We start from the raw sequence: 14135 nt of genomic DNA, 5'->3' as shown, positions 1-14135 counted from the left end.
GGAGGAAGAGGAGGAGGAGAAAGAAAAAAAGAAAGAAAGAAAGAAAGAAAGAAAGAAAGAAAGAAAGAAAGAAAGAAAGAAAGAAAGAAAGAAAGAATGAATCGATTCCTAAGGATAGTTTCCTATAGGTGTAAATCAGTGCCTTGTCCAGCCATAATCAGAGAGGCTTCCTTCAGCAGCAGCAGACGGGGGTAAATACAGAAATTCATAGCCAGACAGAATGCAGAGAAAGAGTCTATCTTGGAGTCCATTAGATCCCTTGCCTCAGAGCTGGGGGAAGCCCATGGAAGGAGCAGAAAGTTGTCCTCTGACGTCTACATTCATATTGTGATATGTGCACCCTACGACAGACACACACATGCACACATATACACAAAAGCAAATAAATAAAAGTGGACTTTAAAAGACTAAAATGTGTAAAATAAGCAACTAAAAATGGTAAGATTTCAATACCTGTTGTTTAAAAAAGTATAATCATGTATCACCCATCTATATGAATGAAGATTTTGTTAATGGCATCTAACAAAAGCAAAATAAGGCACTAAGAAAATTATAAATTTTATTTAGATCATTCATTTTAAATTATATGCTTATTATCATAATCTCATGGTCCAAATTGACTTATAAGATGATTATGCCATACATTAAAATTTTAAATACCTTTATTTTGAATAGCAAAGCATCTCTCATCTGATATTTTCAATTCGTACCTTTTGGCAGACAGATTCACAAGTTTAAGAAAGATTTGAAATTTGTCTACATTATACTGTAGCCTTTCGTATGTATCAACCACTTGGGTTTTGTTTATGTGTTGTTGTTGTTGTTGTTGTTGTTGTTGTATTGGCTGGCTGATGGGTTGGTTGGCTGAGATTGAGTCTTGAGTAGCTCACACTAGCCTGGATCTCTCAAATAGCCTAGGATGACTTTGAACTTCTGATCCTTGTACCTCTACCTCCTGAGCTCTGGGACACTCCATATTCATTAAGCCACTCTGGAGATCTAACCTAGACTTCGCACATGCCAGACAAGGACTCTATCAAGTGAGCCACAGCCTGCCCATCAGCTTTGCTTTTCTGTCCTGACTTGGTTTGCTTTCTGTACTGCTGCAGAATCAAAGTGTTCTCCCACTGCGCCACAGCCCTAGCCTTCAGCTTTGCCGTAAACATGATTGATGTAGAACATGAAGTGAAGCTCCTGCTTTGTGCCAAGAGCAAGTATCCAATGCACTGAAAGACCATATTTTTTAAAGCAGGATCTCACTCCAGAACTAATCAACTTGGCCTAAGATCACACCAGCGTTTATGTGAGAGCTGGTGAACGGAACTGGTATCTTCAGGTTTTGCAGCAAGCACTTCATAGGCTAAGCCAGCCCTTCAAACACTTTAAAGATGTCTTCCTCCCACTAAACACTCCTCCCTCCTTCACAAGTTTGACTCCAATACCAATCAGTATATGTTCTTGCATCCTTGATTCTTCATAAGAAGTTCCCCTATTTGCACAACCTGGTGAAAACTAACCAAGCATTCCATCTTTGGTGGCTCAAATCAAAGAAGAATGAACCTTCTGAACTTCAAGATCCAGGAAAAGTGCCTCCACTTAATGTCTTATGCCTGTTCCTCTGAGAGGATAACATGCAAGTATCCCTCATGTGCTCTGACCACTACCACCAGGCAGACAAAAACTTCAGAAACCAGGATCACATGCCTACCTCTTCTCCAACTCTCCTCCCTAATTAGTTATCAACTGTATCAATGTTCAGGTAGGTGAGGCACACAACACACCATTCTCATTGTTCTGTATCAGCTGAGTCCTACATCCTATCAGTACCCTAAAAGCTTATAATATATTTATAATGAGGTTATGTCTTAATAATCCATTGTAAACTGAAAATACCTTATGTTTAAAAACCTTTAATCCAGAGATGGAGAGATGGCTCAGTGACCAAGAGCACTAGAGGCTCTGCCAGAGGACCTGGGTTTAATTTCCAGCTCCCATATGGTAGTTTACAATTGTCTGTAACTCCAGTTCCAGAGAATCAAATGCTTTCTTCTAGCCTCCTTGGGAACTGCACATGTGTTGTACAAAGTCATACAAGCAGACAAAACACCCATACACATAAAATAAAAAAATAAAGTTTTTAAAAATCCATTTTAAAAGTCTCTAATCCAGGTTAAAGAGATGGCTCTGTGGTTAAGCTGTCTGTTCTTCCAGAGGACCTGAGTTTGGTTCCCAGCACCCATATCAGGTCACTCACGTGTGCCCCATGGCACACTCATCTGTATTTACACACAAACATGCAAGCACACCCATAGAAGACATAAGTTCCACTTGGTTAAATGTTTTAAAACTCAAAATAATATAAAGTCTTTCCTCTATTTCCACTAACAGCATATACTAGAAACTGAAGCTTTAGTTATGTAACCAACATGTTCAATGACTGTTAAGCAGTAAAAATTTAAAGTAAATCTTAAAAGCAAATGGGCCAAAGAGAAAAGTTTTTCTTTTTCTGTTTTTAGAGACTGGGTCTCTCTGATTATTAGGAAGTAATATTCCTGGAACTCACTATCTCTACACTGGTCTTGAACTCACAAAGATCTACCTGCCCCTGCCTCCCAAGTGCTAGGATTCAAGAGAGAAAACAGAATACACCAGGATATAAAACAATAGTTATAACACTCACAATTATAACATTTATTCAACATGTTTATGGGGCAAATTAGCAAATAGCTGTTCATCTGACGAACAGAGACTAGAAGATACACTCTGGAACACTAAAAAGAAAATATTCAATTTACATGATTGGATGGAATGGTTCATTGGTCTCTAGGCAAGCAAAAAGATAAGTCATTTAAAAGATACATAAATATATTAATTCCAGCATTCAGAAGACAGAAGTAGGTGGATTTCTGTGAGTTTAAGGTTAGCCAGGTCCACATAGTGTGGCTGTATCTCAAAAAGGGAAATAAATAAATAGCAGAGTATGCAGTTTGTATCCTCAGCTTACGTTGTTCTAAATAAATGCTTTCTCATCATAAACAATGAGGAATTGTGCAGCTTTCTTAACATTTATTTATATAAAGGAGGGTGGGTCTCATGCTTGTGGGCTTGCACCAAAATGCTGGGCTTAAGAGCTCCTCTTTGGCTCAACTCCCTGAGTACCCAGGACTACATGTACACATCATATCACCCAGAGCTGTACAGACTTTAAAGTCAAAGGCATGACAAGCTTAAGACAGTCCTTGACTAAAATGGTCTGACTGTGTTTCGTTTCAGCTTCACATTAGTGCGAGAGCAATATACATACTTTCAGTAGAAAATATACCTCAAAATATGATGTTAATAAGACTGGAAGCAGCAGCTTCCAGTCAGCCACTAGATCACAAGGATAAACAGCCCATAGTATAGAGTATACTGTTGCTAAACCAGGATGAGGAAGAAACTAGGTATACTCAATGGATTATGTGTATGTGTGTGCACACAGATGTGCATGTATGTGTGTGGGCACTCATGCATGTGTGCTTGTGGACATGTGTAGGTAGAGGTCAAAGAGAACCTCGGCTATTGTCCCTCAGATATTCTATATGCTTTGATGGAGACAGGGTTTTTCAGTGACCTGGAATTGGCCAAGTAGGCTAGGCAGGCTGGCAGGCTGGCAGGCTGGCAGGCCACCCAGACTCAGTGATTTACTTGTCTTCCCCTTCTCTTAATTAGTATTATGACCCCACTCCCAAATTCCTTTTAAACACGGGTTCTGCAGATCAAAAGGAGATCCTCCAGATGGCAACAAATCTACCAACATTAAGTGATTTTTTTTTTTACTCTTACTTTTTTGTGGCATGTGTGTTTACACACAGAGAGACACACACCCACACATACATTGGCATATTTGTAGGTAAATATGCGGGTATGTGTATATGTACATTGTATGGGCACACAAAGTTAACACCAACTGATTTCCTCAATTGCCCTCCATTTTATTTAATGAGGAAAAGTTTCTCACTGAACCCATAGCTGGTCAATTCCAGCTAACACAGATATGTATCTTGCCCCAGGGGTCTTCTGTCTAAGCTCTTGAATGCTGCAACTAAAGGCACCCGTTTACTTACCATTTATATGGGTACTAAGAAATCCAGTTATCATAGCAAGCTCTTTACCCACTGAACCAGGCAGGTTCTCAAAATGTAGCCCGAGCTGGCCTGGAGCTCACTTTGTAGACCAGGATGGCATCAAACTCATAGAAAGTCACCTGTCTGCCACACAATTATACATGATGCTCATTCTTCTTAAATGTATTTTTGATGTACAATATTACTGACTTACAGTAAGATTTTCGGGGTATAACCTCTTCATAAGTTAAGGGGTCTGTATGATCAGAATACTCAGATGCCTAGAGAGACAACTCAGCAGTTAAGGGTACATAATACTTTTCTAGTGTATTCAAGTTTGGCTCCCAGCACACACATCAGGTAGCTCACAACTGCCTATAACTCCAAGATCCAAGGAATCTGATGCCTCTGGCTTTCACAGGCATCTGGGCTCATGTAAATACACATAATAATAATAATAATAATAATAATAATAATAATAATAATAATGCATTTTAAGTAATCAAGGTATTGATTTCAATCCCAGCAAGATATAAGCCAGAAAGGGTAGCACTTGCCCTAACTTCAGCATTAGGTAGGCGGAGGCAAGAAAACCAGAAGTTCAAGGTTATTCTCATCTATACAGATAAACAAACAATAAAACAAATACATGCATACTCTGACTCTGGCTGAATGAATGAAAATATAAATTAGCAAAATGATAAAAAAAAAAATTACAAATGCCATTGTATTACTTTCAACATTGTGTGACTTGAAAACATTTAAAAAAATTTTTACACACTTTAAAATGTCGTAATCTAGTGTGTGAAATGAATGGGTTCTACATTTTTAAAAAGGTTGAAATAATTTTTACAGAGGAAACTGAAAAACAACACTTGTCCTATTAGCTTAGCGATTCTTATTTCCCATGATGGAAATGGTACACACAAGCTCTGCCCAATTAATTGATATTTATAAGTCACAGATTTAAAGTATACATCTAAGGCTAAGCTGTATTTTATCATATGAGAGAGCTCAAGATACTGGACTTACTCCTAATAGTGATTGTAATTGATTTACACCTCTAATTAATATTAATTCAACTAACAGTTTATGGACAATGTCAAATATCATGAGGCTCAGAATATCAGAACAATTACCTTTGAAATCATTTTTTACTAGAAAAGGGTGATCTGTACTATGTGTAAATACCAATAATCAATTACCATAAAAAATCTATCACATCTATACAGGTATTTTTTACCTTGAAGTAACAATTTATTTACTTTTGGATTATTAGGCCTCAATTAGAGCCATCAAGCAATTAAAACCAACCAAATAGTAGTAACATGATACAATTTTAAATTATTTTTAATTTAAAAAGAAACAAAAAAAAACCTAAGCAAGATATGGACAACAAAAAATGGTAACTGTTAATAAGATTAATTTGGTAAGTAAATAATTCGGTTGTTTTGGCTATCACTTATCACCAAAGCAAGTCAAAAGCTTTGAAAATTGCATTCTTGTCCAGTTATCTCTATGGAGTATCTTTATATATAATGAAAAACTTCATGATTATTACACTTCAAAATTTAGATGAGTCATGGTACTTTTTTTGCAGAAACTGGATGTCAATCAAAATTGTAACCATGCACTCGCTCGCTTGCCAGTCAAGTGTTTGTGAACAGAAACACTTGTCACTGAAGCATAAAATACACAATCATAAATGACGTCATGTGTTTTTGACTTAGTTGGTTCCCAACTGCTAGCACAGTTCAGTAAATCTGCTGTCTGCCCATCTCCTCCTTGAACATTCCAAAATTTCAGAATACTTGTAATCACATCCCTTTACTTTTCCATAGGAAGTCCATCTGTCTGTGGTCTTCAGTGGCACAGTTAATAGGATCTCCCCTCAGGGCCAATGGGTTTTAGGGTTTATTAGAAGGAGAGGGAAAACAAACAACAAAAAACCTTGGAATAAGGTCCAAGGTCCAAGAGAGCTTCATCTTTTGCATCTAAATCTAGATCCTGAAAATGAACCACAACAGAAAAAAAAAAAAAAAATCCATCTCAAATCTTGTCAACTCAGACACTAGCACTGACATATTAAATACAAGCAAAGGCAGGTAATAGCCACCAAGGAGCTCATTTTAAAAGTTTGCAGTGAATGAGTCAATGACGGTATGATTTCACTGGATCCAAACTACAAACAAGGGGGTCAAGGCACCATGGCTGAAACAAACTCGGATTAAGTCCTACACAACCGCAGGTGCCTGCAACCATCAACCTGGCCGCTGAAGATTCAGACGCCCCACAGAAAAACTCTTCAGAGCCAGAGACCTGAGTCAGAAAACAAGCTCTGCTCACCCAAGAGCCTTTGCATTAAAGTGGACAAAAACTGTGTCTGAGTCCCGGGGGAATCAGACAGTTACCCCAGGCCAGACAAGAGGACACCAGAATCTCTGGCGCTGCCCCGAACCGGCGACCGGGTTAAGGAGGGGTGACAACTGCAACCTGAGACAGGTAAGCTGGATGGATCGTGCCAGCCCCTCCGGCTGCCAAACCCCTCCACTGCCAGCGGGTCCTGGAGCCGTAGACCAGGGAACCGCTCAAGGCCAGATTCTCCGGGAGCCGGACGCTTCGACGGGCCAGCAGAAGGGGCAGCAGGTCAGATGCCCTGCCCGCCTCACGCGACGCCCCGGCCTTGCCGCCACATGCTCCGCCGCGGGCCTGCACCCCAGCCCAAGTGGTAGGGCTTCGGTCGCCCTCGCCCCCGTGGCCGCGGCAGCAGCCGGACCCGATGCGGCAACTGCCCACCCGGCTCCCGCCGGTGGACGTCCAGCCACGCCGCATGGCTTACCTCACTTCTGCCACAGGCGCAGCCTGCTCCCGTGCCTGACGTGTCCCACGCACCGCCTCCACCGCCCGGGGGCGGGGCCTGACGGAGACAGCCAATACGAAACCGAATTCAAGAACCAGTCCCGCCTCCTCTGCTGGGATGCCCGCCCCCTCGCGCGCATGCGTGACAAGGCCTGGGCGGCTCACTGCCGTTTGCCGGTGAAGTGAAGCTCCGTCCCAGCCCTAGCCCCAGCCAGACATCGCAGTGGTGCATGCTGATCTTCAGGTTCTGTGATGTGAAAGCAAAGGATCCTGTCTGGAGATGCCACTGCACAGAGGCAGGAGGTCCTGTTGGCAGCTTTAGGAGATGCAGGACAGCTTCTTGATATTTGGAGATTTTGTGAATCATCATGGCTGGAGAGGGGAGGGGGGGTAAGGGGAGCGGGAGCAGAGAACTCATGATAGCTAGGGTTCAGAGCCAGCTTGCTTCCTGTAGCTACTGCTCAGTGACTTCATTTCTTCCTGCTGTGCCTGTGCTTCTACCTGTATAGTTGTCAAGGCCCAGGAATTTCTGCTACGGGGGAATTTGATCTAAAGAGAGCTGGTTCAAAGAACTTTACCACCACTATTATTGTTATATAACATTTATTATAGTTAAGCATTTTCTTTAGCCAAATAGGGAGGAATGGTCCCACAGGGAAAGTCTGTGACACCTGGCACAACACAGCAGAAACGAAAAGAACTGCGGAAAGAAAGGAAGAAAGAAAGAAAGAAAGAAAGAAAGAAAGAAAGAAAGAAAGAAAGACCTTAAAGGAATAGAAATCTATTACCTGACTGTTTCTGAAACCCCATGCACTTTTAGAAGCATTAGGAACCTTTAAAAGAAGCCTGGGTACATCTCTAGAGATTCTAATTCTGTGGTAGGAATTTAGAAAGCAGTTTTGTACGTTAAATTTGCAAGGTCATTATAATATGCTAACAGGAAATTCTTGGTTTCCTATACTTCACCTCAGAACAGTAATTACATTCCACACACCATCTCTAGATCTTCCAATAACTTATAATGCATTCATTCTGTAAGAATTTATCTAAATTAATTTTGAACATGTTCCTGTATTCAATCACTTATATCCTTGGGGAGATGGGAGTTCTGTGAGATTTATAATTAACTTTTTGGTTTTATTAGTTTGATGATATTCCCATAAGTTTTCCAACTACACAATTACAAATTTTAGGAACATTTTAAATTTGTTTCCCTTGTCTATTTCTGTATTTGTTTTTTGTTTTTTGTTTTTTTGTTTTGTTTTGTTTTGTTTTGAGACAGGCTCTCATTTTGTAGCTCTGGCTGTCCTGGAATTCTCTTTGTAGACAAGACTGGCCTCAAAATCACAGAGATCTGCCTGCTTCTGCTTCCCGAGTGCTGGGACTAAAGGCATGGGCCACACCCCTGGCTCATTCCTGTGTTTCTTGAGGCTCATTTGGTCCTAATGGCACATGTTGCTATGTCTGGTATACTGTTTTAAATATATCATCTTATTTAATTCACAGACCAAGTTGAATAGCAGAGTTACTACATTTTTTCAAATAAGGAAACTGTACTGGCTAGCTTTGTGTCAACTTGACAAGCTGGAGTTATCACAGGAAAAGGAGCATGGCCTCCAGGCAGGCATGACACTGGAGGAGCTGAGAGTCCTACATCCTGTTCCAAAGGCAAACAGGAGAAGATTGTCTCCCACACGGCTAGGAGGAGCATCTCAAAGCCCACCTCCACAGTAATGCAGTTCCTCCAATGAGGCCACACCTACTCCAACAAGGCCACACCTCCTCATAGTGGTCACTCCCTGAGCCAAGCATATTCAAACCACCACAGCTAAAAACTGTATTGGGGTTTATAAATATACTCAGTTTCAAAAACTACTATTCAGAGACTGTGCTTCCCACCCCAGCACCACACCCTCTTCCTCACCAACCAGCATAGGCACGCAGAATCTCCCTGAGATGCTCAGACTCTACTCAAACTTCAATACTCTTGTCTGACCCTCCAGGGTTGGATATAAGGTAGAAGGGTTGGATGCTGCAGAGAGTGGAGTTTACATTTACTCAGGAAATGATCTAGATTTCATGCCATCTTTACTAGAAGTAGCCATTAAATCATCAAAATACGTTTCAAACCTATATGTTATTGTATGTATATAATATACATGCAAATGAATGTCTTTCTAAGTTTTGTATACATTTATTTATTTATTTATTTATTTATTTATTGTGTGAATGTGGGGATCAAAGAACATCCTGTGGGAGTTGGTTCTCTTCTTCCACCATATAGTCCCCAAGATTCAACATCAGGTGTAGTGCCAAGAGCCTTTACCTGATGAGCCATCTACGCAGCCTGCCCTTGCTTTTTAAATTGTAAAGACAATATCTGCCATCTCTAAGAGGTGGGCAAGCAGATAGTATTTCTCTGTTAAATGCCTTGTATTCTTCCCCCTGAAGTAGTTAGGCAGTTAGTCCTCTATTGTACAAGACCCTTCAGATAAGTAGTTTTTGAAGCTGGCATAGAAGAGCCTATTGACTCTAACAACAAAAATAAATAAATAAATAAAAAGAAAGAGAGAGAGAGAAAGAAAAATGTGCCCACTCCCAAATCATTAGCAGAGCTGAAAAGAATATGCTAACAAAAAAAAGACACTGTAGTCTGAATCCTAACTATAAAGAGAGGTCATGTCACCCGCAGCATCAAGGGAGACTCAAAGCCTTGAACTTGCACCCAAGCATGCTGGGCTGACTGAGCACGCCCACACATTCATCAGCAGGCTCAACACTAGGAGGAGAAATTCACTACTGAGTCACAGGGAGCCACTGTGCGCACATAACAGAAAGCAAACTCATTAGATTTAATTAGATGTATGTGGTTCCAATTGTCCCTGTTCCATTCAAAATAAAAGCCAAAGTCCGTACACAGGCCAATTAGACCATGTATGGTTTACTTGCCCTGGCCCTTGTACCTCTATCTCGATCACACACATCACTACCTTGACCTTTCCTTCTGCATCCTCCAGCTCTCTGGACCCTAATCATCCTGCTTCCTCAGTCCTGCAGGAGCTTGGCAATTCCCCCAGCTCTCTTCATGATTCATTCTGTTGGATCATTCAGGTCTTTGCCAAGATGCTACCTTCTGGATAAGGCCTCCTTCTCAGTCAGGATCCCAGCAAGAAACAGATGGCATAATCAAATTAGGAAAATTGGAAGAGCTTAATAAGAGACAATAACAGGGCTCTAGGCAGGATCTTTAAAGATCACAAGGGAGACTCAGCAATATGGGCAGTCCCAAATTACCCCTACATACAGGTAGAATGGTAGGGAAATCCTGCATATGTAAGACTATCAAGAAGAAAGACACTTGATCAAGAAACACGTCAGACTCTGGTGATGCAACAAGAAGGGGTAGAAGGAATTAAATCTCCCTTGTCCCTCTTTCCTGATCTGATAAAATTCACACAGGTCAATTCTTTGGGCACAATGGAGAGAAAAAAGAAGGCATCACCTCAACACCTGGAACAGCCACCTTTGCTGTACAACAGAACCTACAAAGGGACAACCAAGTTTCCATTCTCAGGATCCTGTGGGCTGCCCAGGAGGTTCTTACTATCCAGGTTGGCTTTGCTGGTTCCTTCCTGGTCTGTTTATCTGCTGTACTCAACTAGTCTAGCATGTCCTTATACATATGCCTAGTATCTTGAACAATGTGAAATAGAGCAGTAGATATGAATCAGCCATGTGTATCTCTCTTAATTGTAGCCAATCACACACACACACACACACACACACACACACACACACACACCATAGGTTTTTCAACAAAAATCTTAAAGCCAGATATGGGGTATCTCCTTATGGGTTTTATTAGCCCCATAGACCAGAGAAGCACCCAAAACAATACAGGCTACTGCCATTTTGAATTTGAAAGCTCAGTATCAGATAGCTCCATTGATAATAGTACTATCTTATGGTCTAGAGCTTCCACTTTACTAGATATTACCAAAGAAATGAAATGAGAGTAATTTTCCTCAAGTCTTTTTTTTTTAAATCCTTCTTGATATAATGCTTTTAATATATATACATGTTAGGTACTGGGTATGGTGATACATGCCTTTGATCCTATCATATGGGAAACTGGTCTACAGAGTGAGTCCCATGTTCAAGTCAGCCAGGGCTTCTTTGTAAGACCCCGTGCCTATAAATAAATAAATAAATAAATAAATAAATAAATAAATAAATAAATAAATAATTTCCAGGAATCTACACCACTGGGGTGGAGGTGGGGTGGCTAGTGCTAGAGGCATAACTCGGTGGTAGAGCCCTTGCCTAGCAAGTATGAGATCCTAGATTTGCTCCACAGCACTACAAAACAAAAATACACAGGACTACACCTTGAGTACACACATGGTTCTTGTCATTCATCTGTCGGGGGATATCAGGTTATTTACATATCTTCTTATACTCATGAATAAGGAATATCAATATCAATACAAGATACTAATTTCATTTTCTTTGGAGATTATAACTAAAATTTCCTGCCTGCGAGTGGCAGAAACATCTACCCTACCCCTCCTGAGAAGGTCCCAACCACAAACCACAGTATGATTCCAAAGTTCACCTAGAGGATACCAATGACATCATTAGGCTTACTCACAGAGCAATGGGTGAGCAGCCAGGAACATAGGGGACCTTAAAGTAGCCACAGTGGAAGACCTACACCCAACGGGGATGGTGGCGTCTCCATGGCTTCCTAGATGGAAGCCATCCCCTCTTTCTTCCCCACCTATAGCCCCTTCCCCCAAAGCACATACAATTAGAACAGATTGACTTACAAGTGCTTGGGAAGGGTGGCTGGATACTCACATGCGAGTCTCATGACCCTTGCTGCCTCCTCCATATATGAGGGAAGATAAATGGTCTTCTGAGAGCATGTCCAGTAGAACTCTTGAAGATGGTGGCAGTTTGGCTCAGAGAATGGTCCTTTACAGGGAGACTATGCTAAAGTGGAATTGCAGTTCCTAAGACAGTACTAGTTGCAATGTCTGGGTGATCGTCTATAAAGGCTTTATTAGCTGAGATAGCTGGGGGTTGGGCCTCAGACACATGAGGCAAGTTTCTTGGCTGAGCTATAGCACCAGCCCTTCTTTGATGTTGTATTTTGAGACAAAAACATAGTTATCCATACTATCACTGAATCATTCTGTACCGCCAGGTTGGCCTTAAACTTATGCTCTCCCTGCCTCAGACTAGCAAGTAGCTGGAATTACTCTTCTCCTCCAACAGCCACACCTGCTGGGTTCATTTTTTTTATTATTATTAAGGTTTGCTTGTTTGTTTTGCTATTAACTTGCTTGAGTTCCACATATGTTCTTTTTTTTTTTTTTTTTTCATTCCCTTGGAGACAGGGTTTCTCTGTATAGTCCTGGCTGTCCTGGAGCTCACTTTGTAGACCAGGGTGGCCTCGAACTCAGAAATCCGCCTGCCTCTGCCTCCTGAATGCTGGGATTAAAGGCGTGTGCCACCACGCCCTGCCACATATGTTCTTAATGTGAATCTCTTTTGGATGTATTGTATTGCAAGTAATCTTTCCATTCCATAGATTGTCTCTTTACTTGGTGGATGATCTCCTTTGTTGTACAGGTTTTTGGTTTGATCTAATCCCATTTATCTATTGTTAACTGATTTAGCGTCATATCTAAAAGAAATTATGATTAACACCAATTTCATTTTTTTAATATATTTTCTCCTATTTTCAACAGATCCATGTCTTAAATGAAAGTTGTCAGTCCAATTCAACTGATTTTCTTCCAATAGGACCTAATTTCATTCTTCTGTATGTACATATCAAACTAAAATATATATATATATATATTTTTAAAACCTGCCTTTAACCCATTCTGTGTTCCTGTCATTCTTATTGAAGATCAGTTAACCACAGAGTATGAATTTATTTCTTAGCTACCTGTTCAGTTTCAATGGTCTATTTTATACAAATGTATATTTTTTTTCTTGCTTTCCTGGTACTGGATATGGAACCCAGGGTTTCAAGCACACCAGGCAGGTCTTTACCATTGGGCCTGACCCCTCATCTGACACTACTCTGATCACCTTAGCTTTGTAACTCATTGACGTCATAAAGTACAGTGTGGGTCTTGCTTTGCATTTGGGACCATTGATGGTTCAATGCACATTTAAAATTTTAGTTGCAGCCGGGCGTGGTGGCGCATGCCTTTAATCCCAGCACTCAGGAGGCAGAGACAGGCGGATTTCTGAGTTCGAAGCCAGCCTGGTCTACAGAGTGAGTTCCAGGACAGCCAAGGCCATAGAGAGAAACCCTGTCTTGAAAAACCAAAAAAAAAAAAAAAATTAGTTGCTATTTCTGTAATATCCTTGGGATTTTTTTTTTTGTAGGGATTATGTCAAATGTATAGATTATCTTGGGTAATGTGTCTATTTTGGTGATATTCCTCCATTCTGTGAAGCTACATTGTCCTTGCATTTAGATGTATCTACTCTCATAAATGCATTTTGATATATGGAAATTTCTTTCCCATTTACATTGAGATTCAAAGAAATCCTGTTAGAACTATAGTTCAAGCATAAAAACATATCATCTGCAAGTTTTTGTGGAAATGGAAATCCTGCTTCTTTTTAAAACCCTGATGGCACAGAGAGTGTATTAAGCAGCTTGACATGTGTGACAGAAACAGCATTAGCTGTTAAAATGACTTTATCATAGTCTGAGACGTTCTTAAAAGCCATATTTGTCTTGTGATTTCACATTGAGAAACATCATCAAATCTGAAGCAAAGGTTAATTTCCAAAAACATTCCTGTCCAATAATAGTGATTGAGAGAGATTTTTCTGCTGAGCAGAGTGGCACAGGCCCTTATGCTAGCACAAGGGAAATAGAAGGAGGTAGATCTCTGTGAGTTCTAGGCCAGCCTACAGAATGAATTTCAGGCCAGCAGGGACTGACATAATGAGAGCCTGTCTCATAACAAAACCAAACAGATAAAAGCACCATCAAAGTCCATATTACCGAGGTAAACACTTTCTAAAAACCATCTACATATCCTTGTACAAAGCTCAAGTCTAAGTGGATCAAAGACCTCCACATAAAACCAGAGACACTGAAATTGATAGAGGAGAAAGTGGGGAAAAACCTCGAAG

The 14135-nt window shown here is 40.6% G+C and overlaps 1 protein-coding gene across 3 annotated transcripts in view; it reads right to left on the bottom strand.

Moving 5' to 3' along the window:
- Positions 1 to 14135, bottom strand: part of Focad (focadhesin) — a 324827-nt gene that overhangs the window by 286592 nt on the left and 24100 nt on the right. Inside the window, exon 1 of one of the 3 annotated variants that reach the window (XM_021199728.2) lies at positions 6946 to 6992. The exons of the other annotated variants lie outside the window; for them this stretch is intronic. The gene's annotated coding sequence lies outside the window, so the exon portion shown is untranslated. Of the gene's footprint in view, positions 1 to 6945; positions 6993 to 14135 lie in introns of those variants that run through there. 3 annotated transcript variants of the gene reach the window in all.

This window comes from Mus pahari, chromosome 6 (genome assembly GCF_900095145.1).
Source record: "Mus pahari chromosome 6, PAHARI_EIJ_v1.1, whole genome shotgun sequence".
In the NCBI taxonomy this organism is placed as follows: Eukaryota; Metazoa; Chordata; class Mammalia; order Rodentia; family Muridae; genus Mus; species Mus pahari.
This window is presented reverse-complemented; position numbering and strand designations above follow the sequence as displayed.